The 18092-nt window shown below is 39.9% G+C and overlaps 1 protein-coding gene across 49 annotated transcripts in view; it reads left to right on the plus strand.

Moving 5' to 3' along the window:
- Positions 1–18092, plus strand: part of Sorbs2 (sorbin and SH3 domain containing 2) — a 303969-nt gene that overhangs the window by 106289 nt on the left and 179588 nt on the right. For 3 of the 49 annotated variants that reach the window (XM_075986659.1, XM_075986654.1, XM_075986655.1), the window contains exon 1: positions 7137–7792. The exons of 6 other annotated variants lie outside the window; for them this stretch is intronic. The gene's annotated coding sequence lies outside the window, so the exon portion shown is untranslated. Of the gene's footprint in view, positions 1–7126; positions 7793–18092 lie in introns of those variants that run through there. 40 more of the 49 variants (XM_075986676.1, XM_075986669.1, XM_075986683.1 and 37 more) reach the window with 29 other exon arrangements.

Below are 18092 nucleotides of genomic sequence, written 5' to 3' on the forward strand. Positions count from 1 at the left end.
GAACAATATTATTACCTTCGTTATTCTGTAATTTAATCGATCTTCATTTTTAACTGTACTAGTAAGCTACATGCGAGCAATTAACTTTGACCTTAAAACCACATCTGTTGCAGACACTACATTTTATTCCATTTAAAGGCTTTGTAACCTGGAAAGAAAAGCTTCAAACATATAAAAAAAAACATAAAAAAAAATTTGCAAAATAAAATTAAAGCATCCTTCACGTATGATCCACCAGGTGTTGTTACAATGTTCCATATTTGTATTGTCCTCATTTAAAGAGAGATAATAGCTAATAGATAATCTTAGATAGATAGGTAGATGGGTAGGTAGATTATTGATAGGTAAGTAGATAGTAGACAGACAAAGATAGATGATAGATATGGATATATTTGTACATGTGGTATAACTTAGCTCTTAGATAGGTGATAGGTAAGTTATAGATAATATAAATTTATATATGGTATAACAGCTCTTAAAAATAGATGGCAAGCCAGGTGGTAGTGACACGTGCTTTTAATCCCAGCACTCGGGAGGCAGAGGCAGGCGGATCTCGGTGAGTTCGAGGCCAGCCTGGTCTACAAGAGCTAGTTCCAGGGCAGGCTCCAAAAGCTACAGAGAAACCATGTCTCGAAAAACCAAAAGAAAAAAAATATAGATGGCAGATAATGACATTGTCTAACTTAACTGTTTTATCTAATATTATGTCTAAGCATACAGTGTATTTGTTTTAGAAAGCCATGTTCTAGTAAGGTAGTACATGTTTTCGTATAAGAACATGATGTTCAAGTGGAAATTTCCACCCCGTTCCTCATTTCATCTCATAATAAATCCAAAAAGTTAGTGTACACATCATCTTTAGATGTCAATGGTGAACATCTTATTAACTTTTAATGACATTACAAATGTAACTATGATGTTTAAATATATAGAAATTTGAAAATATTTTGTGACCATATTGCTATGCCTCAACAGGAAAATGGGCAAACCTGTCAATAGGAAGTTGACAGATGAGGTTGACCTAAAAGATTCCCAAATGAAGAGATGTTCAGTTTTGTTAGTAACTACAGAGATGCAAAGGAAAAACCATAATAAATGATGACTTTGTAGCTACTACACTGACAAAAAAAAACAGGAAAATGAAATGATAACATGCATCCTCACTAATGAGACCAAAACAGAGGGCTGCCAGGTTCAAGGCACGAGCAATCTGGAAAACATCTCATCTCCTCACAATGAAAGATGAGCTAGAAAGTCCAGATTTGCCTTCTTGAAAGCCTGTACACTTTCACCAGAAGAAGAAGAGTGAGAGATGGGAATTAGAACAGACCCATAGGACAAGAGAGATCTTGCTAAGCCACACCAGACAGAGTTTGAGGAGAAAGGTTTTGATATAAAGCAAAAGCCAATGGGAACCCAAGCTTTTATACAGATCTGTACTTAGCAAGCCCTCTGCAACATTGGCAGATTCAGCTCCTCACAAATAAAATATATTTATAAATTGCTTCTGTAGGCAGAGTGTTCCTGACCTGACAGCCACTTTCAAATAAACACAGTGGGGCTTATCAATTGTAAATGCTCAGCCAATAGCTCAGGCTTATTACTAACTAGCTCTTACAACTTAACACATTTCTATTTATCTATGTGCTGCCCCAAGGCTCATGGCTTTTCTTTCCACCCCATTTTGTGTGTCTGACTCGTTCTCCATCCTACTGGTGATTCTTCTGACTCTGTCCTTCCTCATTCCTTCATTCTCAGATTGGCTTTCCTGCCTATCTTTATCCTGTTCAGCTATTGGCCAGTCAGCTTGTTTTTTAAACCAATCATAGAGATATAGTCACACAGTGTACAGAAGGATTTTTCCACAGCATGCTTCTGTGTGATGTGATACATAGTAGCACACACCTACAATTCTAGTACTTAGGAGGCCGAAACAGGAGAATCCAGAGTTCAAATTTAACCTATACTACATAGAAAATTCAAGTTCATTCTGAGCTAATGAGATCCTGCCTAATTAAAAAAAAAAAGTATGTGTCCAGACTTCTTAACACTATTTTCTAAGTAATATGAAACAATATACATAGCATTTACATTGAATTAAATATAGATGGTATATGAATACTACCTTATATAAAGGACTTGAATATCTGATGATTATGTTTGTCCTGGAACCAATCTCCAGTGGTTGACAAGGGGCAACTCTTTATCTTTCTTTACTTATTTCTAATTTAACTAACATTTATAAATTAATTTTACGCAACAACCACTTTCCCCTCCCTCTTCTCCTCCTATCCCTTCCCATTTCCCACATACCCCTCTTCATTGTCTCCTCTTCCATCTCCATTCAGAAAGGGACAGGCCTCCCATGGGCTTGCACAAAGCATGGCACATCAAGTTGAGGTAGGACCAAGCTCCTCCCCTTATGCCAAGGGGGGGGGGCTGGTAATCCAGCATGGGGAACAAGTTACCAAAAGTCAGCTAAGCACTGGGAAAAGGTCCTGCCCTCACTGTTAAAAGCCTTACTAGGAGACCAAGCTACACGATTGCCACACACATGCAGAGGACCTGGGTTGGTCCTGTACAGGCTCCTTGACTGCGTTCATGAGCTTCTGTGAGCTTCTGTGAGCTCAGGTCAGCTTAGCTGTCTCTGTGAGTTCCCCCATCATGACTTGCCCTAGCTGGTACAATTCCTCCTCCCTTTCTTCAGCAAGACTATTGGAGTTCAGCACAATGCTTTTCTGTGGGTCTCTGCCTCTGTTCCCATCAGTTAATGGATAACGTATCTCTGATGGCAATTAGGGAATTCGCCAATCTACTTACAGTAGATGGCCAGTTCAGGCACTCTCTGCACCATTGCCAGGAGTCTTAATTGGGGTCAACCTTGTGGATTCCTGGAACTTTCCGTGGCACTAGGTTTCTCCCTAACCCCACAATACCTGCTCCTCATCAAGCCATCTCTTTTGTTACTCTTCCCCTCCATTCTGTCTCCAATACAACACTCAACTCACCAAACTCACTCCCTCTAGTTCCCATCCAGCCCACCCAACCCACTCCTTCTAGTTCCCATACCTCCATACCCCCAACTCCCCCCACTCCCAGTTTACCCAGGAGCTCTTTTTGACTTCCCTTTCCCAGAGAAATCCATGCATCCCTCTATGGATCCCTCTTGTTATCTAGTCTATCTGGGGCTGTGAATTGCAAGTTGGTCATCCTATACTTTACTGCCAATAACCGTCTATAACTGAGTGCATACCATGTTTGTCTTTCTGGGTCTGGGTTACCTTACTCAGAATGCTTTTTTTTTTCTATTTCCATCCAATTTGCCTGTAAATTTCATGAAGTAATCGCTTTTTACAGCTGAGTGGTACTCCACTGTGTAAATGTACCACATCTTCCTTACCCATTCTTCGGTTGAGGGGCATCTAGGTTGTTCCAAAGTTCTGCCTATTATGAATAAAGCTGCTAACCACAATCCCAGAAAACTTAGACAACACTACAGACACTAAGAGAGACTTACATAGATATAATCTACATGGAAAGTAGAAAGTATAAAAAGACAAGATCTCCTGAGTAAATTGGGAGCATGGGGACTTTGGGGGCGGGTTGAAGGGGGAAGGGGAGAGGCAGGGAGGGGAGCAGAGAAAAATGTAGAGCTCAATAATTAGCAATAAAAAATCACACAAAAAATAAATAATACTGCTATGAACATACTAGGTGTCCTTGTGGTATGATTCTGCAACTTTTGGGTATATGCCTAAAATTGGTATAGCTGGGTCTTGAGGTAGATTGAGTCCCAGTTTTCTAAGAGACCACTATACTGCGTTCCAAAGTGACTGTACAAGTTTGCACTCCCACCAGCAGTGAAGGAGTGTTCCCCTTACTCCATATCCTCTGCAACAAAAGCTGCCCTCAGTATTTTTGACCTTAGTCATTCTGACAAGTGTAAGACGGTATCTGGGAGTCTTTTTGATTTCCATTTCTCTGATGACTAAGGGTGTTGCATAATTTAAGTGTCTTTTGGCCATTTGAGATTCTTCTGTTGAAAATTCTCTGTTTAGATCTGTACCCCATCTGTAATCCATTTTTTAAATTGGATTATTTGGTATTTTGATGTTTAGCTTCTTGAGTTCTTTATATATTTTAGAGATCAGCCCTCTGTCAGATGTGGGGTGGTGAAGATCTTTTCCCATTCTGTAGGCTGCTATTTTATCTTACTGACCATATCTTTGACTTACAGAAGCTTCTCAGTTTCAGGAGGTCCCATTTATTGATTGTTGTGCTCAGTGTCTGTGCTACTGTGTTATATTCAGGTAGTAGTCTCCAGCACCAATGAATTCAAGTCTAATTCCCATGTTCTCTTCTATCAGGTTCAGTGTAACTATATTTATGTTGGGGTCTTTGATACACCTGGACTAAAGTTTTGTGTGGGGTGATAGATATGGATCTATTTTCATTCTTCTACATGTTGACATCAAGCTATGCCAGCAGCATTTGTTGAAGAGATTTTCTTTTTTCTGTCATATAATTTTGGCTTCTTGTTAAAAATCAGGTGTTCATAGGTGTGTGGATTAATGTTGGAGTCTTTAATTCAATTTCATTGATCCACCTGTCTGTTTTGTACCAATATCAAACCGTTTTTATTACTATAGCTCTCTAGTAGAGTTTGAAGTCAGGGATGGTAATGCCTTCAGAAGCTCCTTTATTGTATAGGATGGACAACTTTTTAATAATTGATAGAGATGCTTAACAGACACCATGGGGTAACAAAATAGCAAATGATTTGTCTCAGTTCCCACCAGGCTTTTCTAGTCCCATATAATGTGGGGGCTCCAAGCTCTCTCTTTAGAGCAAGAACTGTTTGTGCTGTAATGGATGCAGGAGATGAGACCCCTGAATTCCTAAAGAAAATGACTTTGATGATTCCTATGCCCAACTATACAATCCATGTAGGTGGAATAAGGATGTGCCAAACCACTCAAAAATCCAAAATTAGAATATTTCTTGGTATCTTTTTAGAAAGTGCCAACATTTAATCGGAATCACTTCAGTTTTTCTGAAATGATAGCATCCATAAATGCATGATGTTCAAACGTGAGTTGAAATGCAGAATGCTCATGAAGTCTGAGAGTATTGTAGGCCATCCTTCAGTATCAAGGAATCCACATGTAATGATATACACCTGTAGCCACTCAACAAGCTGAAGCAGGAGGATTCCTTGAGTTCAGATGTTGGAGACCAGCCAAGGCAACAGAGTTAGATGCCATCTTACATTCAAGAATATATATCAATTGGGATACAATATTTAAGTATAGAAGACAATAGTGTATGGGCCAGATTGACTTTCAGGCAGTAACAGAGGAAAACTGTTCATTAGTAAAAAGTTGTGACAAGCCCCCAGACAATAGAGGCAGATCTCAGGCACAGTGGGAGCACTAGGGTTGCCTCTACTTGTAAGTGTCATTGGTGTGATCTCTGTTTGAGCAAGATGTTCATAGATAAATAAAGAGACAGTGTGGAACCTAAGTTAAAGATGCTGAGTAGGGGTTCAGTAAAGAACCTGTCAGAAAACAGAAATATCCAAAGGTCCAGGAAGCATGTTTTTTGTTGTTGTTTTGTTTTTTTTTTGTTTTGTTTTTTGTTTTTGCCACTCAAGATGTTGACATTTGAGATTGAAGAGCAGACATGCTCAAGGAATTGTAGTGACGTATTTGGGACTCGCAAACTCAGCTATTTGATAAGACAAAGACTTCAGTGATGAGAAAACGTGTGGGACTAAAACCCAGCAGAAAGGTTCACTCAGTCTTTCTTACTGGACTTACTGATCCTGTGCAAGTCAATAAGACCTGCTTGGACAGGAAGAGGAAATGGAATCCCCTAATCTACGGCCATAGGATTCCTATCATACTGACCCTGGGAGTGACTACAGAAGGTTGGAATGCTAGCGTGGGCAGCAAAGTGCAATACTTAACAAAACACAAATCAATGTCTCCTAGCCAACGCAACTTGTCTGTTTACAAGTCCAAAGTGCTAACACATGATTTCAAACAGAGGGCTAGGAGCAAACATAAGTAGGACACTGCTTTGAAAATATCTCAAATAGAACATGGCTGGTGACAATACTTAAAGAGTAGAAAAGTCTGGAGAGGGGGAGGGGGAGTTTTAGAAGATTTAAATTGTTAATGGCATTAGCCTAGCCCTTAACAGATACTGTGAGGAGATGGGCTTTTGAAAAAGTCTGGAATGTAGTCCAAATTCCTGCCTTGAAGGTAATGCTTAAATTCTCAAGGGATTTTTTTTATTTGGTTTGGATTTTTTTTTTCATTTTTTTTTTCTTTTTTGGTTTTTCGAGACAGGGTTTCTCTGTAGCTTTGGAGCCTGTCCTGGAACTAGCTCTTGTAGACCAGGCTGGTCTCGAACTCACAGAGATCCGCCTGCCTCTGCCTCCCGAGTGCTGGGAATAAAAGCATGTGCCACCACCACTAGGCCTTGGTTTGGATTTTGAAAAGTATTTTAAAATTAAAAATAAAGTATAATTGAGTTAGAGAGAGTTTCCCACAGGAACAGCAATAGAACTTATTTTTTTTAAAAAAAAAATTCTCCTTTAAACTGTGTGATGTATTAAGATATTAAATACAGTCTATAGATAAATGGATAATTCAGAAGCAATAAACCAGCTCCTCTGACTAGACTATTATTAGGACTAGATATAAAGTAAGATTCACGGGGCTTTGCTTGAATTAAGTTAGCTATAGGGTTGTCATTGGAAAACAAAAATCACAGCTGCCCTCCTTCAGCAGATCTCCTTCCAGCCCCTTTTATGACTCCAAGGTCAAACCTGTTTTTTGCCCAGGTTCCAATTAGTGCCTTCTCCGGAGATATGCATATTTTTAACCTAGATAGATGCGAATGCAGCTTCCCTTCCTCGATCTCACAGCGTAAGATTGACATATACAAAAGTTCCCCAGAAAAGCTGAGTGCATGCGTGTGGGGGGAGGGGGAGTTCAGGGGAGGGGAGGGATCAGGGCGCTTGCGCTCTCGACGAAACATTTAGAAAGGTAACAGAAGCTGCTCCCACTTCGAAAAATGACGAGTTTGATTTAAAAAAAAAAGAAATTAACAAGCTGTGTCGTGCGCTGCACATGATCAGCCATGCTTGCTAAGTCTGTCTGTTGGTTGTTGCTATGGCTACGAAAAGCTAGTGGAACCCAATGAGCTGTCGCAGCAGCGCTGAGAGGACCAGCCATTTTACTTATGGAAAGCAGTGTGGCATAGAGCTTCACGGTGGAAGAAGCATTTTTTTTTTTTTTAAATCTCTTGAAAGAAGAGAGCCACAATGGGCATGCTAGTGCACAATCATTGCAGCCACGTGTGCCTGCAAGCTGCCCCTGCGACAAGCTGTTGACTGCTGTTGCAATTAGCTGATTGGAGAACGGGGAATGCAGGGTGATAACGCCGCGTATCAGCTCGCGGGCAGCAGCAGGAAAGGGTTTTGTCTCGGGAAGGCAAGCCTTCCCCGCACAGTTATCTCAGCAGCTCCCCAACAGAGAGAACCCGGGCTCTGAAAAGAGGGTGCCTCCCTCTGCTAGCACAGGTCCTGCGCGAGGCTGCTGCTCGCAGGTCTGGGAAAGCAGGTGTGTGCGCGGATGGGCACTGGGCTGGAACGCAGGCAGCCGCTCTTGGGTTCACCTGCTTCCTGTGAACAGACTGTTAGCTCCGAGCATCTGCTCCCGCTCCTGCACGCTGAAGCTGAGGCTGAGAAAGGGGCTCGGGGCATCCCACTTGACTGACGGAGGTAAGCTTTTTCTCTCTTTTGAAAGCTCAGCATAAAAATAACTTGAAGCCAAAACTTAACCTGACATTTTTATATTGGTCGTTGTGACCTGAAATTAAGGAGGAAAAACACACATTACTTTCACAAAATAATGTTTAAGATACAGAGTTAACTCTGTGAGTTGAGGTTCCAGAAATTGTGTGATAAAGAAAAAAGGCGCTGCTGTTTTCTTTTAGGATTTAAAATAACTGTTTACTGTTTTAACAGACTATGATGGCTTGTCTTTCTGGATAGACCTGATAGCCAATAACCTTTCTCTCCAACAGAACAATGGATTCTTTTGTGACTTGCCCTTTGACACGTTAAAAGAACTGCACAGTAAACCGACTGCAGGCAAGCTGTGAAGCGTTTGTTTTTTAGCCTCATAAATGTTCTAATTCTTAACACCTATGTACACTTTTAAAGCGAGGAATTCTGTTTCCTATGTAAGTCGTAGTAGCTAGTGGAGTCTGTACTTGCTTACTCTAAACCAAATGGCCTGGTGGGCTGTTTGATTTAGACCTCGGCAGTTATAGAGCAAACACTTTAGGTACTGCAAGTTGCTCACACCTCCTCTCGCAATATCCTGCATGCCGGGCTACCCCAGAGCACAACACCCCCATTGTACTCCCCAGGCTCGGAATCCAGGGAAAGAAAAGAGGTGAATTATCGGCACTGAACCCCAGCACAGCTATAGGAAAACTTCTCTGGCACTTTTTTTTTTTTTCTCACAAGTAGCTAGATTTCACAGGATAGTGAAAGCAAACAAACAATAACAACAACAACAAAAATACCACATTCTTCCTACAGTTCCACACACCAATAATGGGGAGGATGTCTGCCGCTGGCCACTGCCCGAAAGTGGCACAGACTTTGAATTGAAAGGGGTATAATGCCCCTTCGTGAGCATTTCTTTGGTGGATAGTCTCTTAGGAACAAGCTGGTACTCTGAGTTCAAACTGATCAGTCAAATCAAACTCCCCTGGCAAGGAAAGAGCCAAGAGATGATTACATTCTGCCTTAGCACCCTTTCAGCTGCCCTGAGTCAGTTTGGCAGCTGGAGGACCAGGAATGTCGGGTTAGCCATAATGCTGTTAGAAATACTTACTGAAAATCATCTGGCTGGAAACTTCTGATAACTCATCTCTACCAGCCAAAGATGGAGCTGATCATGAAATTGCAAATAAAAAGTAACTGTGATCTTTTTCCAAGAAGTAGTTTATTCTTTACTGTCTTTTTCTCGCAAAATACAGATCACATAAGGAGTCTCCTAATATTGTTAGTAGGAATGTTTTCACTGATATGTGCGAACACGTATCACCTGTTTCAAATGTTCGCATAGCCTCAGAGCCGATCATAAAATGTAAGAAGGGGCTGTCTGCTCAGGACATAAAGATTTAGATTAAGAATCATCAGTGTGGAGAAGCGTGAGCACGTGTTGGATATGAACGCGGGCAAACATGATTGTGAGTGGGAAACGTTCTGTAGGATAAAATGCTCAGATGATGGAATCACTTCACTTAGCTTAGTTCTCAAGGAAAAGTAAACGAAAATACTTTTAACATTAAGACAGCTTCTGTGAATACCAATCTCAGCCGTGTAAGTGAAGACAAAATGAACGGTAAAAAGGAGCCCCTTTCAATGTCACTTCCTTTGGTGAGACCGCCGAAGGAGTTCTTAGATTAACACTGGGAACACACCCGAGGCAAGGGAATAATTCTCTATGAGTTTCTCTTGACGTAACTTTTAGAACCGGTTGTAGAAACACCTACTGCACACCACTCGGGTGGCGTGCCCTGTTGCCTTTGTGGTATCTTTATGTGGGCCAAGAACATGTGAGCACCCAGGAAAACAGGCACACAGGCTCGTTACCCCTGCTCTGTTTTCCTATGGCGCTCACCATTTAAGACGGCAGCTACAGGGAGGAACATCCCCAAGCCAACATCAGCAGCAACCGTTACTTCATCAGTTCTAAGAATGGAGTTCAGAGAGTCCTCCTCGTCTGTCACCACTTTGCTCGTTTTGTCTGGTTTTTGACTCCGTTTCTGCCGTTTTCAACTCTCCAATTGGCAAAGTCAAATATTTTCTCATTTCTAAAACACACTCTCAAGCCCTGGCAAATGTGGTTGACACCCTCCGTGGTGTACTTTCCCTTTAACTCTCCCGGCAGCACTGGTCATTTTCCTGGGCCCTCGAGAATCCAGCAAGGACGCCCACCCAGACTGTTCCTTACCACGTCCAGCACCCCATGGCTCTTTTTCTGCCCACGGTATCCTCTTGCATTTGCCTCTGCTCACAGGTTCCAGTCTTACAGGCCTCTGACTCTTCAGAACTTTGTACAGCATTTAGAGCCTAACATTCAGAGATTGTGTTGATAAGTTCGGGCTTCACTATTGGCTACTGTAAATGTAGCCATGATCTAGTATTGCCTTTCATCAGAGAAACTCAGAACAGAATAAAATAAAATCAAATCAACTAGAAAGAGTAGCGACTTCTCAGTTATGAAAATGTCACTCTGGAATCACAGTTTTATAAAAGCAATGGCTATCTTGTATTAAATAGTCATTTTCTGAAAGAAAAACTTTAAATGTATCTTTTAAAAAAGGTTTTTTTAATAAAAAAAGAATTAAATTCTTTTTTTAAAGTTCAGGTAAAAATAAAAAAAACCCTGAACATTCCTGCTTGGGATTCCCTCTAAGACAACTTTTGACTGGAAACTGAATATAATGTAAGATGCTTAGGAAGTAACTTTTCATATTGAAGCTGAGAAAGAGAAATTTTTTAGCTGAAGGGGGAACTAAGGAATTGGAATGCAACATCTAGTAGCCACGCTCCTTTCCATTTTCCTAAATAAACCTGGAAGGTTACAGGAGTCCTCATCAGTAGCTCACTGATGCCCTGCCCCCTTCCTCCTAAGGTGAGCTCCTACATGAGAAAGGGGGGCTGTGGCTCCAGGTGTAGACCTGGTTTTAACAGAGACTTACCTTTTCCCCCAGATAATGGCATAATTATTATTTTTAAGAATATTCTAATTACCGTTTTGTGAGGAAATTGCTAGAATGCTGTCATCCACGGGAATGATGCATCAGGAACTCTGTGTACAATCCCCTGTCTCTTAAGGTATCCGCGCTCAAGGCAAAAGCATTCATTAGTTTGGCATGAATGTTTTGCCCAGAAAGTAGCTCAGATCAGAAAGTTCAAAATAGTCCGATGTTTCCAATGAGAAAAGGAAAATGTTAGGAAATATTTAAATTCGTATTTCTAGACATTCGAATGTCTTCACCATATTTGGATCTTGTAATGGAAACGAGTTAAGTTCCTTGTGATTGTGCTGGCTTCTAATGGCTTGTGTTAGCTCTCTTCCAGCTGGTGCTGATGTATGGCATGCTATAATTAATTAATAGATAAGGTTTGATATTCATCTTAAAGGCTAGTTAATTATCTTGTGTCACATATAGTTACTAGATTTTAGGAAACATAATCTCATCATTCTCTATATTTTATATTTAAATAACATTTTTACATTATACATAAAAGTATTTGATAGTATAATGATTGGCCCTTGCATTTTGCCGTGAAGAATAGATGACTGCATTTGATAATTTTCTGAAAGTTGTACAAAAGGACAAAAATTATTCTTGGTACAGATATGTGTATTCTAAACTATCCCTGTCAAAAGTTCTAGTGAGTGTTCTATCTAGGTCGTTTCTGAAAATGCTAAGGCACGTGTATTCAGCTATAGGAGCACACTTCTGTGACTGTTGATCTCTAAAAATGGCCCCATCACTCTGATTCAGCTTGAGTTCAATCAAGGTGATGCTAGTTGGGCAGAGAATGAAGTTCCCGCTAAGACAGGGCTGGGGAGGGCATCCATTGTGACATACTTATATAGAATGATGTCACACTTTTCAGTCTTCAAAACAGAAATGTACTAGTTCATTAAATAGGAAACTTAGCCAAAAGGCATGACTTTCTTGTCCCCATATGAGTCAGGTATATATAGGTCTAACATTGATTTTGCTTGCTCTTTGAAAGGTTTTATTTGAGCAAACTTCAAAAAACTGTCATTCTTCCTCAACCTAAGAGCCATTTCAAATAGAGCATTCCTATCCCCTTCAAAAATATCCTATAAACATTTCTTAAGTTCTTTCTATGAATATATGGTAAATAAAGGAAAATCAAATAAAGAAGAGGCTTACTTGAAATTCTCAGAAACTTTTAAAATGCATATTTGCTTATTTTCTTGGTTTGGGTTGTTTTTATTCAACACAAACATTCAGTTCCCCTACTGTTCCTTTAAATGTTCACAAAGGAGGGCAAACATCAAAAAGGACTTTCTTGTAATGAACCATATCCTCTGTTTTGAGAGGAATATAATTTTACGCAGTATTAATTAAGGTGTACTTGGAGGATTAAGTTGGAGCTGACATTCTTACAGGGGACCAAGGCGAGTCTAGGCCACAACCAACATGGATAAAAATCTTCAGACTCCTTTCCTACGCAATAAATAATTTCTGGAACGCTGGGAGTTGAGAAAAGGGCAATGAAAGTGCCTCTGGTTCTGTATCCCCTCCATTCTTCTCAGTATGGTGGTACATTTTAGAGACTAAGGTCTTTGGAAGGATCAGCCATGAAGTGCAAGAAACTACAGCATAGATGGGCTTCAAACCAAGAGGCTCAACACTTAGAAATTTCCAAACAGAACGTACAAATGCCAGTAGGACTTGAGTGAAGTTTTTAAGTTCACAGAAAATTTTATATATATACATACACATAATACACACACACACACACACACACACACACATTCTGGCCACACTGGAGAAAATGGTTTTATTTAAAAGCTCCTTCTGTCATCCTCTACAAAGTCTCTGCGCCAGCCTAGGATAGCTGGCTTCTCGAGAACATCTACACCCCTAAGGAAGTGACTGTCATGAGGTGACAACCTTGTAGATAGAAAAGATAGAAATGTGTCTAAACTTTTGACTACAGGGAATCTTTCTCCACCTATTAACTAAGGCTCAGCTACTTCTGGCCTTATTGAGATATTGAATATTTACACCCTATCCCCATACGTGGTACAACTGGGAAAACACAACATACAACACATTGGAAGCCCATATTGGATTCTGAAAGAGGAGCTGGCTGTGTGTGGCTTATCAGGATACCCTCACACCCTATCATGTCTGTTTTCTGTGCTGAAGTTAATAGAGGAAAGAGGATGAGTGGACATCTCCAGCTATTCTTGTGCTCACTGTGTCGTCTGGTGGAGGGTTAGTGTGTTCTAAAACAAGGGAACATAATCTGTCAGCTGTGTTACTGCATGGCAAATACCATATTTTTCACAGTGAGAATAAACAGACTTTGAACGACCTTGTCACTTACTAGGTAGATCTAGATTTTTTTGTTACTGTTCTTAAAGATTTATTTAATTTTATTTTATGAGTATGGGTGTTTTCTCTGCACCTGTTCTGTACAGGACATCATGCAGTATCTGTGGAGTCTAGAAGAGAGTATCTCATGACCCTGAACTTGGGAGCTACAGAAGGTTGCAGGCTATCACATAGATATAGGAACATAACTAACATGGGCCCTCTGCTAGAGCATCAATTTTACCCACCGAGCCATCTCTCTGTTGTTGTTTTTGAGAGACGTCTCATGAAGTAGCCCAGGTTGTCTTTAAACCTCTAATCCTCCTGCCTCTGCCTCCTGAATACTAGAAATACAGACATTTGCTACCACATGCAGATAGATCTGGAAATTACTATAACATGGTGGTCAAAATGAAAATGTAGCCTACAGTTGCTGCTACAGTGAGAATAGTCATATGTTCTAGGTTAGACAGTTTTAGTTAAAGGAAAGTCATGTGAGTGCCTAATGTTAAAAAGGAGAAAAGGTAACAGTGTTTGGGCAGAATAAAAATGACAAGCAAAACTCAAGTAGCTTTCGAATGGCAGCTGAGACACTGGAGGCATTCAGAAAGCAGGTTGCCCCATCAAGTCTTTCGTTAGCCTTCACCGAATGAGTGAATGGGCCCACAGGGATCAGATTGTCCTCTAATTCTATCAACGCTGACTTGTGATTTTAAAAGGTCCTGTCTACCCAGAGATACTTTTTTAGAAAAAAAAAAGTTAAGATATATTCTTAACTTTTTGAATGTCACAAAACAGAGGAGAAGGAAACAATGAAAATTTTAGAAAGAACTATTTTTGTTTTAAGTAAAATAGAGTCTTCCCGAAGAAAGGTCCTGTGCTTCAGCAATTTCATAACGCAGGAATACTGCCAGGACCTGGGCAAAGCTCAAATGCAACTCTGAGTGTCATGAATAATTCAGACAAGGAAATGTGATTTCTGTTCGTTCTGAAGCGTCTGCTTCTATTCACACCCATTGAGAAAACAAGATCAACACGACCAAATTCACATTTGCCTTCTATTTAAAATAGCATGAGGAAGATAATTTTAAGATATTTCTTCTTATGCTTTAGAGTATAATTAGAGAGTTTAAGCTAGAAAATGATGTCAATTTAAGGAGATCCTTTTAAGTTGAAAACCCGTAAAAGCTGCAAGACCTTGCATAAGCAATCAAAATGACTGCTTCCAAGTTAACTGAAGAAAAGGAAAGCTTGGATACTTAGCTACAGAAAATATTTGCGTTTTTTTTTTTAAGATTTTTTTTTTTTTGCTTATATGTCCGTGTATCTGTGTGTGGGTTTGTGCTCATGTGTACCAGTGCCTGCAGAGACCTGAAATGTCTAATCCGTCAGTGACTGGAGTTGCAGGTAGTTATGAGCTGCAGGGTGTCGGTGCTGGGCTTCAAATCTGGGTCAGCAGGAAGTGCTGTGAACGCAGAGACATCTCTCCAGCCGCACTGCAGTAAACGCTCATATAAAAATGATCCAATCTGATCAATCCAAAAGACGCTGAAAAGAACACACCAGCGCTCGCCCTGTGCTCGCTGCTATCCCTAGAGCTTTACGTGTGTTAACTTTCAGAAGAGGGACTGAAAATTACAAACACACCAGGAATAGGTACATTCAGGGACATGGGACACAGAGGTGCTCATAAGGACAATAGTGATCTTTCTGTCAACTTAGCAAAGTCGTCTGTTTAGTTCATCCTTACACTTTGCACATGAAATTTTTATGCCATTTTAATGAAGCTTTTTCCATATATGTCTAACCACCTCTTATGAAAGTAAACCCCATGAGAAAACAACAGTGTTTTTGCGGATTACTCCATCACGGGCTTGTCTGAAGGTAAATGATGGGTCAATACTAGATGCAATCGGTTTATATGTCTGTAAATACAATATATGTGAAAGTATAAGGTCAAATTAAAGTAATGAAAACTGACTTCATGCAACTTTCACCTTGAGAAAATTAATATGGTCCATATATCTGTAGATATTCTTTTTGTTGGGGGGATTCCTGCATGAGATTGGTATCCTTTTATGTAAAACACTAAGCTAATGTCTAAGGAATCCTTTGAAGTCTTCAAGGTATCTTGAACAAAGGAAGTCCTCACACAATAGAAAAATAACTTGGCTCATTTAACACACTATCAACTTCCCCCTCGATTTATTCTCCAGAACAGCCTAGCCTTATGGTAGTGATATCTGAGAATTAAGACAAAATAAAAATGGGAGTAAGTATAGTCATCTGCTTTAACGAAGAAACAATAGTCATCTCTTTTCATTAGACTTGCTTAGGGAAGAAGGTTTTCTTAGGTATATCCTGAATTCTCCGGCTTCACAAGGAAACGCATCTCTTCAGATGAGATGCGATCTGAAATCTGATTATATCATTGACTTCCTTTCTACCAGAGCTTTAATTCTATAAAACGAATATAACTGATGACATTTTCCCTTAAGTTAAACAAAGCCTCCCTTCTCCAGTGTGTAAAGTATTTGGACTACATTTTAAATTAATTTTTAGATTTATTGGCAGCACAGAAGATAACATCACCATTATTTAATAAAAGCAGATGATAATCAAAGTCATAAAGAACCTGGTGTAGTTTGAGAAGTCACCGTCCTTTTGGCACAGTGTCCCCCAGTGCCTCATAATAACTGGGATCCAGCAAAGTCATTTGACTTGAGCTGGAGGTTATCATTTGATGTAATATTACATCATAATCACTTGAAACCCTAATTTTTTTCTTTCTTTGAAAGAAATTAGGAAAACATGCCCTCAAAACCCTGTTTCCTCCCTTTGGGCCTTTGCTATTTATTTTTTTAACAGTCAGGAATGCAAAGATTAGGATCATCAACTTGTTTCCTACAAAATGTTCTATCCATGAACTTTTTGGTTCTCAGACTCCTCCATGGTTTATTGCACTCTGCTTCTAACCTAGTCTATGAGCAGGGGTCCTAAAAGCCCATAGTACAGAGAATCCCTGCAGGGAACAAGGACAGGAGTTTAATAACCCAAAAATCAGGGACCCAAAAGGACTTCAGCGTGTGGAGTGTGTTACCATCCATTGGGTTGTCTAACCAAAGGAACTTTCAGGGTAAGAAAGAACTAAGAAGAGTGTTGATTTGAAATGCAAGTGTTTCCATTTTTAGCTAAAAGTCAATTATTTCCAAGAATTCTACATACATTCTAGGTGATGCATCCAAGAGCAAGGGAGAATCTATTACCTGGCCAACAAGATAGGGTGGTTTTTTGGGTGACTGGAATTAGGAAATACTACATCAAACAAAGAAACTTCAAACTGATCGAAGAATTCATTGGTCAGTACATTCTCTCAGGAAAAAAAAATCACTATTCCACCTGGCATATATAATGCCAGGTGGCAAAATGATTCTAAGACCATTATCAACATATTCGCTTAGCAAACATACCAGTGCCATGAGTTCATACTTCTAAACAAACCAAGATATCAGGGAATTGTTCTTTCCAGCAGATAGGCATGACCATGTAAGACAGGTTCTTTCATTCTCCCTTCCAAGACTTCTAAAGCTCAGTTGCTGTGCTAATACAAATTAGTTGGTCATGCCCTTTCTAATTCTATCTAGTATTGAAAATTTCTCAGAAAAGGGAAGTATTTGAGGGTATGTAGTAGGAAGCTGCTTGTTGGTTTCCGGCCACTTAGCCCCACAGAAACTGTATTAATTAAGTCACTGCTTGACCCCTTAGCTCTAGCTTCTTATTGGCTAACTCTTACATATTAATTTAACCCATTTCTATTAATCTGTGTATCACCACGTGGCTGTGGCTTACCGGCTAAAGTTCCAGTGTCTGTCTCCAACAGGGCTACATGATGTCTCTCTGACTCCACCTCCTTTCTCCCAGCATTCTGTTTAGTTTTTCCCTCCTAGCTCTGTTCCCTTATAGCTCTGCTATAGGTCCAAAGCAGTTCCTTTATTCATTAATGGTAATCATAGCATATAGAGGGGAATCCCACATCAAGGGTGGACCTCAGTGGCAGAATGCATGCACTAAGGGTCTAGTGTCAAGTCCCTGGGTTCAATTCCCAACTCTGGAAAAAAGATAATCAATAAAGGAAAGTAGAGAATGAGAGAGAGCCTCAGTTCTGGATGTAAATTTAAGAAGCGATCAGATGGAAGCATAGATGTTGAGCTGCAATTACTTTGGTGGTGGTTGTTGTTTTGAAACAGGATATTTCTATTATGTAGATCTGGCTGCCTTGAAACTTGATATGTAGACCAAGTTGGCTTCAAACTCACAGAGATCTACCTGCCTGTACCTCCCAAGGTCGGGGTTAAAGGCATGTGCTACCACACCAGGCAGTAGTTGTGTTTTAAAGTTGGTATTTTCCACGTTGTTAAGTTGTCTGTCTGTTTATTGTACTCCCACCAAGGGCCTATCACATGCTTATGGTAAAAGAAATGAGAATTTAAGTTAGGAAGCCATTAAAGGAGCTCATGTCAATAAGGCATGTTAATTATGCAATAAATAAAATACAGAAGATAATAACCTGCTATACAAAAGCTACAAAAGTAACAAAAAGAAACTGTTGGAGGAGATGACAGCAAAGGCTCCGGGAAGAGTGATTTCTTAGGGGATCAAGCAAAGTAGATTAGAGAAAATCGTAATGACATTGAACACCTCACAGGATTGGTGCACCAATTAAATCATTCGTATGAAAGCAAGGAGGGAATGTTATATAAATGTCAGCAATTCTCTCTCTCTCTCTCTTGTTAGAACAATTCTTGATACTTGCTTTTCCAAGTAAATATCAAAACCCTAGCTTAGTCAAGGCCTAATTTTCATAGTATTTAAATATACAATTAATGAGAATGTAAGCCAGCAAAAACCAT

This window comes from Microtus pennsylvanicus, chromosome 9, assembly GCF_037038515.1.
Source record: "Microtus pennsylvanicus isolate mMicPen1 chromosome 9, mMicPen1.hap1, whole genome shotgun sequence".
Classification (NCBI taxonomy): domain Eukaryota; kingdom Metazoa; phylum Chordata; class Mammalia; order Rodentia; family Cricetidae; genus Microtus; species Microtus pennsylvanicus.